Below are 16,841 nucleotides of genomic sequence, written 5' to 3'. Positions count from 1 at the left end.
ATGTTTTCCATAAGAGATGAGCTTTGCCATCATCCTCCAGTCTCCCACCACCTCCACAGGGTTGAGGGTCACCCCAGAGCAGAGACATGACAGGGCATTCAGGTCCAGTTTGAAGAAGCACTATATCGTTTCTGTCCGATCAGACAGAACGCGTTTTAGTGGCTGTGGGCGGATTTTTGTTATTGTTTTCAATGACAGGGACGCTTTTGCGCGCTGCTTTTCCTTTGCAGAGCGCCTCGCGTTTTTCCGCTCTGTGCGCCTAGCGTTTTTGAGGGAACGCTCCGAGCGCCTCGAGTTGAAAAAACTTCAACTCAAAGCAGAAAAGCGCCCGACGTCATGGGCGTTTTTTCTAGATACTTAACTTAAGAAGTTAAGTAAGTTATCTGTATGTAATTATGTAAATTCTCAATTATTGTTGATTTATTTAATAGGTGCTTTTGTTTAGCTAGCGGGCCATAGGCTACTCCTCTGATCCCACAGTAATATTGCGATATAGACAGACAGGCAGAAGACAATGATAAAGAAAGAGAGAAGAGAGATACCACCAGTTAATGAAGAGAGAGGGTATGAGGCGCCGATTGTAAAGTGTTGCACGAAATTTACAGCATTTATAAATGTAATAAATGTATATATAGATATAAATGTTAAATATAAATGTTAAATATAAATATTAAATATAAATCCAAATATTATATCTAAGTTGAAATGTTAAATGTTAAATCTAAATATTATATCTAAATCTAAATGTGAAATATAAATCAAAATATTACATCTAAATATAAATGTTAAATCTGAATATTATATCTAAATATAAATGTTAAATCTGAATATTATATCTACATATAAATGTTAAATATAAATATATCTAAATTTAAATGTTAAATATAAATCTCAATATTATATCTAAATCTAAATGTTAAATGTTTAATATACATGTGCAGCGCTGAAACTAAATATTAAGCTAATATGCAAATCCACGTCACAGGTTAGTGGAAGTACTGTACACTTAAATAAAAGCTGTAGCGCAAGCAAACTGCCTCTAGCCAGCAATGAATGAAGCCCGTGTGACTCGCTCCTCAATCTGTTGCCAGCTTATTTGCGGAAAACGCTGGAAGGGCCGGTTTGGCTTCAATTCAGGCTTTGAGCAATGCAACAGCATCCACCGCAGACAGAGCTCGGTAAGTTTGGTTTCTAACTCGCTAGTTTTCTAACACGCTGTCCAATGTAAGCTTGCAAAGCTAGCTAACGTTAACCCAGTAGAGACCACCTTTGCTGGGTTATGTATTGTGTCATTTCTGTCATGGCAGCTCGCGGATTGCGCTGTTGTAGGTGATTCTAATCCATTTTCTCTCAAAATACACATTTGGCAGAGGCGCCAAAACACAAGACTCAGTGTTTATGTGAATATACAGCATTTAGCTTGTGTAGCTCCCAGCCGAATTAAGCAAGCCTGGACTGATGGTCTAATGCTGTTTATTTGCGACAATCTTCTTAACAACATACATGGACCAACGTAAGAGCGAAAACAGAAATTAAACAAGCAGAAAGGAAGACAATACATTACTGTTAGCACCAGGAAGATATCATTTTAAACTCAAATTTACCAATTACAAATGAAATAGTTACCTTGCTGCCCTCTCGACTGGCGCTAAACTCCTTTCTTTCTCTCCCCGTCGTCCTTAATACTGTTCTATTTATCTTTACACTTTCATCAGTTTGTCTTACTTGTGTATCACTTTATCTCTCCCGTTTTCTCCTTGTCTCCTTGTCTATGTTTACACTGCTGCACCGCTTCACTTCACTTCCGGTATAACAGGAAATATATCAAAATAAAACCACAAATATCAAAATAAAACCATGAATTACATATTATGAACACATGAATTAAACACATACTGCACTGTGTATTGAGGTCCTTTACACTCCCACCAAATTATTTAAGTCTCAAAACACAAATAATGAAATGACCCTTGTACAAAACACTTTTACAATACATTTATACTGAAAACTTTTAAGTGTTTTAACCTTACACTTATTACTTAAGAGGCCTCTAAGAGCAGAACTAACTTATGAACTGGACGTTCTACCACAGATACTTTACTTGTGCGTTCACCCTTTTTGTTCAGATTTCTATCTCCTAGGCATATCTTGACTCTTCGTACGAGTCCATCTTTGTCAGATACTGTCTCTGAGACTCTTCCTAGTCTCCAAACAGACCTTGGTTGTGTCTCATCAGTGTCTATGACTATGTCACCTGGTTGAATGTTTCTCTTAGGCGTGTGCCATCTTTGTCTGACCATGATGTTAAAGAGGTACTCCTTCCGCCACCGGCTCCAAAACTGCTCTGCCAGATACTGCACTTGGCGCCATCTTTTTCGTCCATATAAATCCTCTCTGACAAACTTGCCTGGAGGAGGTAGACCAGCTGTGTCCTTCATGGTGATGAGGTGATTTGGAGTGAGTGGTTCCAAACTATTTAGATCGTTCAGATTGTCCGTTGTGAGAGGCCGACTGTTTACGATTGCCGTGACTTCATACAATAAGGTCCTTAGGGAAGTGTCATTGAGTCTGCCAGGGGAGAGTGAGAGTGTAGCATTGACAACATTTCTTACAGTCCTTATTTGTCGCTCCCACACTCCACCTGCATGACTTGCATGAGGTGCATTCAAGACAAAATCACATTGTTTTTCTGCAAGGAAGGTTGCCAGTCTTTCAGCATCAACTTCCTTTAGAGCTGTATTTAGTTCGTTTTTGGCACCTACGAAATTGGTACCTTGGTCACACTTAATTTGTCTGACTGAGCCTCGCACTGCAATAAAGCAACGTAGTCCATTGATAAAGGAGTCAGTCGACAGATCATCTAACATCTCCACATGAATTGCGCGAGAGCAGAAACACGTAAAGAGCAGTCCATATCTTTTGTTTTCTTTTCGTCCTTGTTTGGTCATGAATGGGCCGAAACAATACATGCCACAGTACGTGAACAGTGAAGAGGGCTCCACTCGCTCACTCCATTTTTTGTCCTTCCACAGGTCTCCTTAGTTTCCGACAGACTACGCACTTGTGAATGTAGGATGAGACGGCTTGACTTAATCCAGGGATCCAATAGCCATTTGAACGGATTTCATTGATGGTAAAGCCTTTACCCTGGTGTTTAACCCTTTCATGGTAGTGTGCGATTATCAATTTGGTGACATGATGCTCTTTAGGAATGACTGTCGGATACTTGACTGAGTTAGGAAGGGCTGAACAGCGTAGTCTTCCTCCCACCTTGATCACAGCATCCTTGTCCAAAAAGACATCAAGATGATGTGGCCTGTTGTTACTTGGTAGCAGATTTCCCTTGCTTAGTGCCTTTATTTCTTCTTGATATGCTTGTTTTTGCAGGTCTTTGATGATCACGAGCTCTGCCTTTTGTCGTTCACTTACAGTAGAGTGTGCATTTGATTTGTCCTTTAGGAGTCGCCTTCGGAGACGTGCTACAGCGCTGACCAGGGCCGGCCCGTGGCATAGGCAGTATAGGCAAATGCTAAGGGCGCCGTCAATCCAGGGGGCACCACAAATGGGGGAAGAAAAAAAGTGTAACTTAAAACTTGTTGGTATTATTATATGTTAATATGAAAATAATAAACCCACATTAATTTAACTGCATAGCAAAGCCTATTAAATAGTAATAATAATAATAATAATAATAATAATAATGATGATACGTTACTTTCCGAAGACGATACTGATAAGGTACGAACAGAGTTGGTACACAGAGTTCCATTTCACATTGAAAACAGCTTCACATTCCCTGAACAAAAGGACGGACGAAGGTGTCAACATGTGTATTTTAACAGACTTGCCATCATAAGCATAAACCATGTGGTCTCAAAACAGTTGTCATATGATGATGTTGTTGATGACTTTGCTGCAAGAAAGACCAGGAGAGTAAAGCTGTAGCAAGTGATGTGAGGTTGAGGAGGTTAATTTTTTGTCAATACTGGTTTCTTATTTTGTGCAGTGCCTTATTTATATTGTATTTATAATTTATTTTATATCACTTGTTTACACTTTTTATTTTATGGGTATTTAAATCTTATACTTTATCTAAGCTATTTATATTGTATTTCATATATTCATTTCATATTTCTTTCTTTCTAATTCTAAGTATTTTGATTGGCAATTGCTTTCTTTAAATAAAAGATTGTCCAAGACAAAGCTATTCAGTTTCTTGTGAGTATATGTACACTAGCAGTGGAATTTACTGCGATGCAAAGGGGGCGCCACCTAAAATCTTGCCTAGGGCACCAAATTGGTTAGGGCCTCCTAGGACTCCTTTGTTCATTAGTCTTTGTTTGCAATGTTAGAGCCTTTCTAACTTCTTGGTCTCCTACAGGAAGTTCCAGAATCTCTTTTGCTGGAGGATTTATTTCCTTTTCCCACAGGAACTTTGGACCCATGAGACAAGTGGATGACAGCAGCTCATCCACTGTTGTTCCCCTAGACGCATAGTCTGCAGGGTTTTCATTGGTGGGGACATAAAACCATTGTTGGGGCGTTGTGCTATTGCGAATCTTTTGCACTCTGTTTGCAACGAATGTGTGAAAACGCCTCGCTTCATTATTTATGTACCCTAGGACAACTTTAGAGTCTGTCCAAAAGAACTCTTCAACATCACTATAAACTAGCTCATCTCTTAGCATGTTACTCACTGTTGCGAGACTGTTGCTGCTGTCAGCTCTAGCCTTGGAATAGTGATGACCTTTGTGGGAGACACCCGAGACTTCCCCATGATGAAAGCACAGTGAACGTCTCCATCCTTGTTTTTTAGCCTCAGATAAGTACATTGTCCATAGCCAGTGGTGCTTGCATCTGAGAAATGATGCAGTTCCCTTTTCACCACCTTTCCAAAGTTGGCAGGCTCATAACATCTGGCTACCTGTACTTTCTCCAGATTGACGAGATCATTTCTCCATCGCTCCCACCGTGGTCTCAGCTGTTCAGGCAGCGGGTCATCCCAGCCACTACCTTCACGACACATTTCTTGCAGTATCCCTTTTCCACAGAGAAGACAGGGGGCGACAAATCCCAAGGGGTCGTATATCGACGCAACAGTGGATAGTATTCCACGCCGTGTGGGAGGTTGATCTTTCTTTGTTATGTTAAATGTGAAGCAATCCCTTTCAAGGTTCCAGTGAATGCCAAGCGCTTTCTCTGTTTGCATCTCACTGAACGCAAGGTCCTTTGTTTTGGTGTCTGTGGCATTTTCTGATGCTGGTATACTGTTTAAAACAGCATTGTTGTTTGATAGAAACTTATGTAGCCAGAGACCGCCCTTAGCACATAATTCACGAGCCTCTCGTGCCAGCTGTATGGCCTTTTCTACTGTCTCCACACTTGTCACTCCATCATCCACGTAAAAGTCTCTGACGATGAACTGTGCACCTAATGGATATACAAGGCTGTTCTCTTTGGCTAAGTGTTTCAATCCATAATTTGCACATCCTGGCGAAGAGGCTGCACCAAAGAGATGTACTGTCATCCTGTACTCTTGTGGTGTAGTGTTTAGGTCTCCATTTTTCCACCATAAGAAGCAGAGGTAGTTGCGATCGTTCTCTTGGACTTTAAACTGATGGAACATTTTTTCTATGTCACACATCAAGGCCACTTCATGCTGTCGAAAGCGTACAAGGACACCAGTTAAATTTTTTGTCATGTCTGGTCCAGACAGAAGGTGCTCATTAAGGTTGGTTCCATTATGCTTGGCTGAGCAGTCAAAGACAACGCGCAACTTTTCTGGTTTCTTTGGGTGATAAATACCGTGGTGCGGTAGGTACCATTTCTCACCAGGAGGTCCATCATCCCGAACTTCCTCGACGTCACCTCTTTTGATGATGTCATTCAGCTACTTAACGTAATCATCCTTATATTTCTCATTTCTGGAGAATTTCCTCTTGAGGTGGCTAAGTCTGACCTCTGCGAGATGTCTGTTAAGGGCATATATGGCCTTTCCTTAAAGGGCAATGGCATTATGTAATGTCCTTGTTCATTTTGCTTTATGCCTTCTTTAAGTTTGTTGAGGAAAATGATATCATCCTGAGACACTGATTTCCACTGATTTCTTTGAAGTCTCTTTCTAAAGCACGAATTGCATCCATGGGAGTTACTGGGGGGATTTCCTTTACAGCAACACGGTGACAAAAGCTGTTCATCATATCTGTTTTAAGGGTAGGTGCTACACTGCCGACTATGCTCCAGCCTAGATCTGTTTGCACAGCATAAGGCTCATCATCTTTGCCTAGTATCACTCGTCTACGGGCTAGTGCTCTGGCACAGTTGTAGCCTATCAAGAGACCTACTTCACAACTGAGGAGTGGCGGGACTTCATCTACGATTGGTGATAGGTGACTCCAGAGTTTAGCCGTTTCACAGGTTGGTATGTGTCCTCTGTTTACAGGTATACAATCCTTTGTGTACGCAGCAGGGAGGTGGATGTGTGTTGCAGAGCTGTAACCCCTCACCTGGAGACCGGACACCCTTTCACTATTTACAACTGCATTCTCTCCCATCATTGTCGTTTGTTTTAGTTTCACTGGACTAGCATTAATCTGCAGATCACGACTCACTTCTTGATCAATGAAAGCGGTGTCACTTTGAGTGTCTAATAAAGCATAGACAAGTTTTTCTTTGTGTGGGCTTGCAGCAGATGACACCCAAACTGGAACTATCATTGAAGTGCTAGCAGACTGTCCTTCCTTAGCAACATTAAGTGACATAACAGCCGTTGTCTCTGTGGTGTTAGTTTGTTTTGCATTTTCCGTATTCACATGCCATTCTCCTTTTGTAGTCTGTGGTTTGAAGTAGTTATCATCGTGAAGGCAGGTTGGGTGCCTTCTCTTGCAGGTGTCACAGGTGAGTCGACGTTGACAATCCTTTGCCATGTGACCTTGTCTCAAGCAGCCATAACACAGTTTGTTATCCTTAACATATGTCCTTCTTCCCCCAGTGATTTTTTCATCAGGTTTGGACACTTGTGGAGCTGATGTGTGTTTTTGCACAACATGCATGGAGATCCCACGTTTGCTCCGGTAAGTTGTTGTTTGTCACAGTGTACGTCTGTTTTTATACTGAAGACACTTGCCCTGTTTCTCTTGTTGTCCCTTTGATTCCCTTTGTCACTGAATGACTCTGAAGAACGAAGAGCGTAGATGGAGGTGACTGGGTTGCAGGCGACTTCTGCCTCCAACATCAGAAATGCAACAAAATCCTTGAAACTGGGAAACTCCTTCCCTTCCATTAGGGCTTTGGTAACCTGGTGGTTCCATCTTGCAGCTGCCCACTCAGGCAGTTTCTGAATGAGTCTTTGATTCTCTTCGCAATCGTTAAGTATCTCCAGGCCCTTTACATGAGGCATAGCTAGCAGACAAGCATTTGTAAAGTCTGCAAAGTTTCTTAGTCCTTCTACATCTTTAGACTGTATTTTTGGCCAGCTTGATAACTTCTCTCTAAATGCCCTTTGAATTACAAATGCCTGGCCATATCGCTGGTTGAGTTTTTTCCAGGCGTCTTGGTAAGCTTCCTGATCATTTCTGAAAAAGGTGCCTTATAGGCATTTACGAGCTGGACCAGTAACATACTTCTGCAAATAATACAGCTTATCAGCAACAGAAATGCCCCTTTTGTCTATTAATGACATAAAGCTGGCTTTCCATTCAATAAAATGGATTGGCTCACCACTGAACACTGTCGGCTCTGGTATGGGAAGTCTGTTCATTGCTATTCTGTCCTGAACGGCTTGTGCTAGTTGAGAGACGTCAGGGGGCGCAGATAACATGGCTGTGTTAGATGGGTGTGGTGCAGGGGGCTGAGATACAGAATATGAGCGCACCTGCTCACTCTTGGCTGACTGGAAATCACCTATTTCTCTGTTATAGGCTTCAAATCTGGCTCTAGCTGCCTCTACGTCTCGTTCAGCTTGCAAGCTCTCCAGCTCAGACCTTTGAATTTCCAGCTCTTTCTTGTGCTGCTCTTCTAGAGCTTTTATCTTTTCCATTTGCTTACCTTCCTCTTGCAGAATCTTGTATTCTGCCTCCTTTGCTGCCAGCTCGGCCGCTGCATCAGCCCGTTTGGATGCGATGTGTGACGATGAAGAATGATGGGTGCTGTTTGACCGTGCAGCAGTAGAACCGTAAATGGAAACTGCATAGTCTTGTTCGAGCAGCTCACGAAGACGACATTTTTCATTTTCTGCATCAAAATCTCCGTTGATACCCGTTAATCTTTCATATATGATTTTGATAATGTCATGAGTTACTGCTTCACATGCATCAATTTTCCGCCTTAAATCAGCTGTTGGTGCTCCAAGATTTCTTATTTCAATAAAGAGTTTCAAAATGTCATTTTTTCCTTTATCTATAATTTCTGCAAGCGATGACAGGTCGTCGTCATTTATGTCTGACTTTAGTTTTTCCCTGGCCTGACGTGCTTGGATTTTCCACTGTTCATATAAGTTGGTAAGCCTTTTTTCTTTTTTGCTAGCTTCTTCCATCTGATGAGCAAGCATTTTTTCTGTTGCAGAGCTGTGAAGTTCGTCTGTAGTGCTCTGTGTTTTACATTGTAAATCCTTCAACATTTTTTCTTTACATTCAATTGTCTCTTTAATGTCCTGTCTTGTAATTTCACTTGCATTTTTAAGCAAGCATTTATGATCCTCAATTTCCTTTAGTAGACATTCAATCTTTTCATTAATGTCGTCATTCATTTTGAGTGCAACATTCGTTTACTTCTTCATTGGTTCAGTTTCCAGGTCAACTTCTGCCACCTGCTGTCCATGGCGGTTACTACACCTTGCAACGTTGAGATCCCGTTGTACAACGTGGCGGCGGTTGGCCAAGCTCTTACTGTAGCTCCCAGCCGAATTAAGCAAGCCTGGACTGATGGTCTAATGCTGTTTATTTGCGACAATCTTCTTAACAACATACATGGACCAACGTAAGAGCTAAAACAGAAATTAATCAAGCAGAAAGGAAGACAATACATTACTGTTAGCACCAGGAAGATATCATTTTAAACTCAAATTTACCAATTACAAATGAAATAGTTACCTTGTTGCCCTCTCGACTGGCGTTAAACTCCTTTCTTTCTCTCCCTGTTCGTCCTTAATACTGTTTCATTTATCTTTACACTTTCATCAGTTTGTCTTACTTGTGTATCACTTTATCTCTCCCGTTTTCTCCTTGTCTCCTTGTCTATGTTTACACTGCTGCACCGCTTCACTTCACTTCCGGTATAACAGGAAATATATCAAAATAAAACCACAAACATCAAAATAAAACCATGAATTAAACACATACTGCACTGTGTATTGAGGTCCTTTACAGCTTGAGAGCCATATAGCCTATGTAGCTAATGTAATCCTTAAAAGGAAGTAAACAATGCAGAAATGATAACACAGCACAGGAGAGAAACAAGAGATAAGTATAACAGAGAGTAGAGTTTAACGGGAGTTTAGCTCCAGTCGAGAGTGGCATCTAATAATTTTTTGTTATTTTATGTATTTACTTGCTTTCCAGTGCTGACAGGTTCTAGTGTATTATTTTGCCTTGTGTTTATTTAATTTCTGTTTAGCTTTTACGTTGATCTATGAACTCCTGAAGAAACTGAATACGGATAGACCATCAGTCCTAGCTTACTTCTCTTCCACTGGAAGCTATAGCATGCAGTGTGTTAAAACTTTAGAAACGCATACAGATACAGCTGCTGCACAGATTGAAATAAAAAACAAAGACAGATAGAATTTAGAAGGTAGATAGACATTAGAGTGTCGGTGTAAAGTTGATTAGCTGAAAAGCCCCCTCACTGGCCCAGGTAAATGCATGCTGTGAGTCAGGAGGAATTGGTGCTATACATGTCTAAATGTTTTTTGGAGATGCTCCAGCAGCTCAGTGATGTAACGTTATGATCTGATCTGTTGAATTAAAATCCCTCTTTTCTCTTTCATGTCTCCTGTAGTGATGCTGTCATCATCCTGCTCCCTGGCTGTCCAGCTGCTCCATGCAGATCCTCTCATGTCAACTATGGACATCTCTTCAGCAGTCCTCTGCAAAAGCCCTCACAATTTACAACTGTCTTTTGGAACATGTTTCGGTACAAGTTCATTCATCAGTTAGCCAGTAACCAATGCATTGTAGTTACACATAGCTGCGATCATTTGTCTTATATACTTCTTTTGATGAGCCAGTTACTGAACACAGTTGCATAGTTTTCAGTCACGTGACACGCGCAAACAATGAACCAACATGGCATCTAACGCTGGACTCCGGTCACTTTTCCTCATTTCTCCTCATGAATCTTTGAATCACCTATCAACGAATGAAAAACAAAGATATGAAGACAAACTTCAGGTTTTGAGCACTGTGATCCATATTCAACACCAGCGGGCATATTTCATTAAAACCCACAAAGTCCCTGCCAGAGCTCCACTATGTTTACATGTATCTTGTGGAGAATCCGTCACCTCACACCAGGGGTGTCAAACTCATATTAGGTAGGGGGCCGGATTTGTTCAGATGAGACTTCAAAGGGGCTGGAATATTTTTGCCAACATCATGATGTCTTAACACATATATATATATATATATATATATAATGTCGGCTACTACAGTTTTATTATTTGAAATCATGCAATAAGAGCCAACAGATACTTGTAGAAATCACTGAGCATTTAATGTTGTTGCATAAACAACAAAAAATGTAAGAAAGCATCTTGCAGTCCTTGCAACATATTAACAAAGATTCATTTCAAATTTGAATGTCTTTGTCATTCACTAAAGATACATTTGAAAGAATGTAGGTTAATAATAATAGTACATAATACTGTACAACAGTACAGCAGAAGGGAAGTGCTTTGTCCTATTAACACTACTCTAAACAACAATACATTTAGTGTTTAAATCTCATTCTGATTCATTAATTATTCATTTTAAATATTGCTGGTTAACCGACCTGAAATCGGGGTTAAACCAGCTGCCCTGGGATCAGTCAGGTTTGTGGCTGGCAGTATATGTGAAACTGAAACTGAGGAAAAGGAACAGTCACATTTGCACTTGCTGGTCGTCACCTGACACTTTTTGACTTCTACCAGCCTGTCGACGTCAGGAACTAGTTTCTGAGCGGTGGCGATTTTCATTATGTCCCTCAGATGTCCGTGCGCCAGCCGACTGTGCAGTTTGGATTTCGTCTCTCACGTACTATTACTAATACCTGCTTGCATGAATATGTTGTCCCGAATTTGCAGACTATCTTTGATGCAAATTATGTCTTTGATAAAGTAATGTCAAATGATCAGATGTAGATTCGTACTTAAACGGTGCGCTACACTGCAGTTTGATCAGCTCCATTCGGAGTTCCTCTCTCACGTGCGTAATCCCTCTCCAGCTAAGTGAAGACAGTAAATCGACTTTTAAACTTGCCTATGAGCCCCAACAGTATGTTCTTGTACGTGTCCTACTTTCGTAATCCATAGGTAGATACTTTAGACACGGGAAGTGGACTGAGTTGTGCTGGGACAGCTGCGCCTGCCACAGAGCACATTTCATTTGGAAAGCACAAATGCTGCCGTAGTACTCTGTGACGAGTTTGTTGCGGCTCTGCATGTTAACATTAATCACATTCAAATGTTGTGTAATGTCCACTGAAAAAGCAAGACCTGTAACCCTGTCTGGCTTATCTTACTCTGCCACTTGTTTTCCTCTCTGTGCCATGAATTGAGTGATCTCTGTGCGTAATTGAAAGAAGCGTTTGAGCATATATATATATATATATATACACACACACACACACACACACATATGAGAGAGAGAGAGAGAGGGAGACCGGCAATTTGATGCTCTTTTATCTGATCACGATATTACCCACGGGCTGCCCTCACACTGATGTCCGCTGGTCGAGCCGAGGAGCGGTGTATATATGTATACACACACACACACACACATATATATGTGTATATATATATTTTGTATTTATTTTATTTTTATATTTTTGTTTTGTTGGTTTGGTTTTTTCTTCCTGTCCCCCAAAATGTCTCGCGGGCCTGATGAGACCTCCTGGCGGGCCGCATCTGGCCCGCGGGCCGTATCTTGGACATCCAACACATCCAACACATACTAGGCTTACACTAAATGTAAAATAAAATAGGCAACAGACATTTCAAGGGCAGTTAAAACGTTAAGAACTTTATTTTTCAATCCTGTGTAACAAACATGCCATTTATTATTTCCAGTTTTTTTATTTCATCGCCAGAGGACTGCTTTAATTTCAAGTGTTTGTTTTCCAGCCTTTGATAACAAAATGAACATGCCCTTTTCCAAAATGTAATTTTAAGGGCCTATTTTCAAACTCAAATAAAAGCAAGCATCCAAAAACTGAACTAAAAAAAAAACTAAAGATAAGGCACATTGTAGTTTAAAGGACAGGAAGCTTCTTATTCAATAACATTCCTGAGCAGAAATGTGACTGTATAGTCCACAGCCTTTTTAAACCATGTGTACAGGTTTGTTTCTCTAAGGCACAATTGGAAAGGCCTATTTAAAATAACTGCATATCATAGAAATAGATTCAAACAATCCTAGCAATTTGCAGAGACGCACAGAATTAACACATTAACACAAACTTCACTAACACCATGCAGTAACAGCTGTCAAGACAGATAACAACAGTAGCTTAGGTACAAGCTCTGAAATTACAGTTTACCATTTACACCAGCCCAAATCCAGTGTCATTTGTGTTGACACATGCCGTCAAGTCTTTCTTAAATGTTAGGAAGTCTTGATAGTGGGCAGGAAGACGGAGTGTCTCAAAGCATGTGGATGATTTTGGTAGGCTACCATGGATCACTTCCACTGTGAGGGCACTGGTAGGAACTTCCCATCCAACCCAGAACTTCATGAGTGCCTTCAGGTCATCAGTGGATGCTATAAAATATATATAAAATATGTTCACAGTAAAGGAGAATGCTGCTCTTTGTATACATTCTGCTTATTGTTGTTGAATATAAAATAAAACAAGATTTTTTTAAGTATTGCAATGTAGTTGAAACTGCTCAAAACAAGTCAGAGCCATACTGTTACACTCATGTAACGTATTTAATCAAAATGAATAACCTGAGAAACCACTGCACTTGCATGTTGACCTCAGGGACAGCGTCTCAGACCAAGAAATGGCTTTTATTGCATTCTATAAAGCACGCTATGTAGGGTGGGCAAGTCCTCTGCAATGCAGACTTGAAGATACATTTTTTTCCCCTTTTAGTTCATTTTGAATTTGTCATGTGCAGTCTTTTTCTAACAAAGAACCCTTACCCTGACCCTAACCCAGAACATTAACGTTTTGTTCTAATAACTAGGTGATCCTGCCATCGGAGAGGTAGTGAACGGTTTCCTGTTTTCCAGAGTCATGCAGAAGCTGAAAGACGCGTTTAAGTTGAACTTTGGTACAGTGTCTTCAATTACCTATTCAAATTAATTGGAGTGTCTTCAAGCTGTTATTTTCCTAATGCCATCTGTATGTATGTCTTCTGGAAAAGAAAACAAAGTAACAAGATAATAATGAACAAAAAGAAACTTAACACCAAAAACTCAGCTGTGAGCAGGGACCAGGAATAATATTCCCTTTAAATAAGCACACGAACCCAACAGCTGAATATTAAACTAAATAAACCACAAAAGAAAATATTTAACCCAAACGAATAAACCCAAATAAACGAAGACAGAAAGGAATTAATCAAATCAGTAAGAGTTGTGGTGGGATGGAAAACCCGGAGCTGCGTGGGCACACGGCAGAATTACTGTGTCCCTTTAATCTACATGTAGACCACGCGGCAGCAGAAAAGACGGCGGAGACGAGGCGACCGCACCAGGGCTGGGGGGCCGTGGACAGCCGTCCTTCATGATGCCCAGCTGGTAGTCCGCGTCACCGAGCCGTGGCAGCGCAGCCCCACACAGAGCGCAGGGGGAAGAGGAGAGACAAACTGTGGCCTCAGCAGCTACAGCAGGACAGAGCAGGACAAATTCAACACGAGGACAATAAGCCAGCAGACGTCGGTAACAAAAGAGCCAGCTTACCCGAGCGAAGAGAGCTTAACCCCTGGCCCAAAACACCTTCACGGTTTCCTGGTGAGGGCAGAGAGCAGACTCCACACTCCTCAACCTCCTCACAAAGCGGCACCAATCAACACGGCCGACACGCTGTGGAGCCACAAAATCACCGCAGCTGTAACACCATGATGCACAATAAAATCAGTCTCTAAGTATAGCAACACTCACGCCTACCGTACACATCCCGCTTGGGGCAAACAACCGGAGCACGCCAGCAAGCCCTCTCTCAGTGAACGCCAGGCAATAGTGTGCGCACCCGCGAAAGCGCGACTAATAACAGGTGGCACCACTGCGTAATCAGGCACAGGTGGTATTGATTGAGTGGAGGTGGAGCAGCACTCAATCTGCCACATTCGCATACTCGGGCTTCTAGAAAAACATACATACAAACAAAAATAAAGAAAAGAGGGGGGGAATTACTGTTTTAATCCACCATTGAGGCTATTAGCGCGTCGGGGTCGGGCACCTCCGCTCCGCGTTGTTGTCTGGCATCGAAACAATGATTGGCTCGCTTTACATTATTCACAACTTAACAGGCCGAATCACTGTGACTGTACGCTAATGACAATATTCCTTTCCGGGTGGAAACTCACAGTTTAGACACATCGGGTTTCTACTCCGAAGTTAGAGGGAAGCATGGTCCCTACCAGTGCGTCCACTGCGAAAATTCCCCAATTTTCTCTCATTATTTACCCAGTGTTCGTGGTTTAAGGCCCAGTGTTTCATTTGTGTATTTTTGTAGACATTTCTAGCTAGATTTACATGCCCACCTACAATGAAGTATCAGCGTAGTTACATTTGAAGACATTTTTAATGTTTTAAACTGTGTGATTAATGTACCCTATATGAACTGACACTCTGACGGTGAGAAGAGCTGCACGTGAAATGGTAGACGAAGTTAGCTGGAAACTGAAATGAAAATTAGCCAAACTTTGTGTAAGCTAGATTAGCTCCTGCGGTCATGCACTTGTGTTTCATACATGTATTTATTATCATACCCACTAAACAGTAACTGTAGAGTTTACTTAACATTTGGTTTTTCACCAGCAACAACCACAAACTCACCTGTTGGCCGCTCATTTTGCTGTCGTTAGCAATGGCTGTATGGTCGACAGCCTGTAGTACGCCACCATCCTCTGGTGGGCAGTGGCTCCTGGTGCGTTTACGGACTGTTGGTTTACTTTCAGTCTATGATTGAAATAGACTCATAGCGCCCCCTGCTGATGGGCGAATTACTATTACCCAAAAGTCACGTGATTGTTTTTGTACTTGTAAGATATGTTTTTTGTACTCGAGGATTTATGTTTTTGTACCCGTAAGATATATATTTTTTATTTTTGTACTTGTAAGACATTCTCCATTTGTTTCTGAAGCGTGATGTATTGTGTATTTGTTTTATAGGTATGTTTTGTATTTGCAAAACAAAATACATTAGTTTGTTAATGGTGTTTTGTATTTACAAACCATACAATGTTTGTTTGTGAATGGTAGGGCATTTGTGAAACATGTTTAGTTTGTTTGTTAAGTTTTGGCAGGAAATTAGCTCCATACTCTGACTTCTTGCACAGCCATAAAGTTCCATAAATCCCACAGAGACAGATTATTTGTCCAAACTTTGAATGAAAAAATCCCCAAAAGTCTCCAATAACACAAACAGGTGAAGTTAAGCTCAGTGTCAGTGTCTGTGTTGACGTCTAGCACACAGCCAGCAGGATCCACCTGTCAATCAAGTGATCCGGCCCCTATGATTTAAGGATTTAATATAATTAAAATGGGTGTGTTATAAAAAAAATCACCCCCCTATCTTGAACAATAAAATTAGCTATTTACCAGGCTGTAAACATGTTTATTTCTACTGTAAAAATTGGCATTTTCCCACCTGCTGTGATGTTATTTCTTGTTTTACTGGAGTCAAGCCAGCCTCCACTTCGAATAACAGTCAAGCCAGCCGCCACGTTTTTTGGAGTGCGCATATATGCTCTGCAGTACGGTAACAGTGTGAAAGAACTGATTTCAAACCAGTCAGTACCATTTGCCTCACGCAGTGCAACACATCTCCTTCACATAGAGTTGAGTTGGGCAGGGAAAAATCAGAGTATACCCACTACAATAAACTAGACTACACCACTGCTTGTAATGCTTTCTTTTGCTCTCAGCTTTAGTACATTATTCATTCCACCAAGGCACAACTTTTCTGTTTCCAGTAATTGTACTCATGGGTGTGCTCTTAGATGCAGCATTCAACATTAGTTAAGTAACTACAGAAACACATTCCTCTATATTTCCATCCATTGATATTGAGTTAGCTTCCTCTATACAGCACTGTTGGAATTTTCCCCAGTCGGCTTTTCCAAAGCACCATTTTTTAAACATGTATCTTTTTTGGGCTTGCACATTAACATTTAGGGAACAGCAAATTGGAAGATGATCACTTCCTATTGTCACGGTCACCAGCTAGCTCCGCGTATTTCGCTTCAATTCATATGTCCTGGTTCTGTCGCCGGTCTAGGTATGTCCAGAGCGCGGCGCCGTACATATATTAATTAGGAGATGCAACAAAATTGGCCGTACTCTAAATACAAGGGAGTGGACTTACCTGTCTAACCTAGCCACCCATGGACCACCGCTCCACATGCGATGTTCCCAGACGGTAGCATCTTCCACGTTTCCCAGCCTCGTCTCCTGGCCCTTGGCCAGCTCCCG

The 16,841-nt window shown here is 41.3% G+C and overlaps 1 long non-coding RNA gene across 1 annotated transcript; it reads right to left on the bottom strand.

Annotated features, from left to right (window-relative positions):
* Positions 1 to 12,203: 12,203 nt before the first annotated feature.
* LOC138597335 (uncharacterized) lies at positions 12,204 to 15,265 on the bottom strand. Its single transcript, XR_011308602.1, has 3 exons — positions 15,204 to 15,265; positions 14,106 to 14,228; positions 12,204 to 14,026 (listed from the first exon to the last, which is right to left on the bottom strand). It is a non-coding gene; the product is annotated as an uncharacterized lncRNA (long non-coding RNA).
* Between the last annotated feature and the right edge of the window lie 1,576 nt (positions 15,266 to 16,841).

The sequence above is a fragment of the Semicossyphus pulcher genome, unplaced genomic scaffold (assembly GCF_022749685.1).
Source record: "Semicossyphus pulcher isolate SPU_LCO1_2020_fin unplaced genomic scaffold, fSemPul1.0.p SCAF_19, whole genome shotgun sequence".
NCBI classification, from domain to species: Eukaryota; Metazoa; Chordata; class Actinopteri; order Labriformes; family Labridae; genus Semicossyphus; species Semicossyphus pulcher.
The sequence above is the reverse complement of the archived record's forward strand: the minus strand, read 5'-3'. Positions and strand labels throughout refer to the sequence as shown.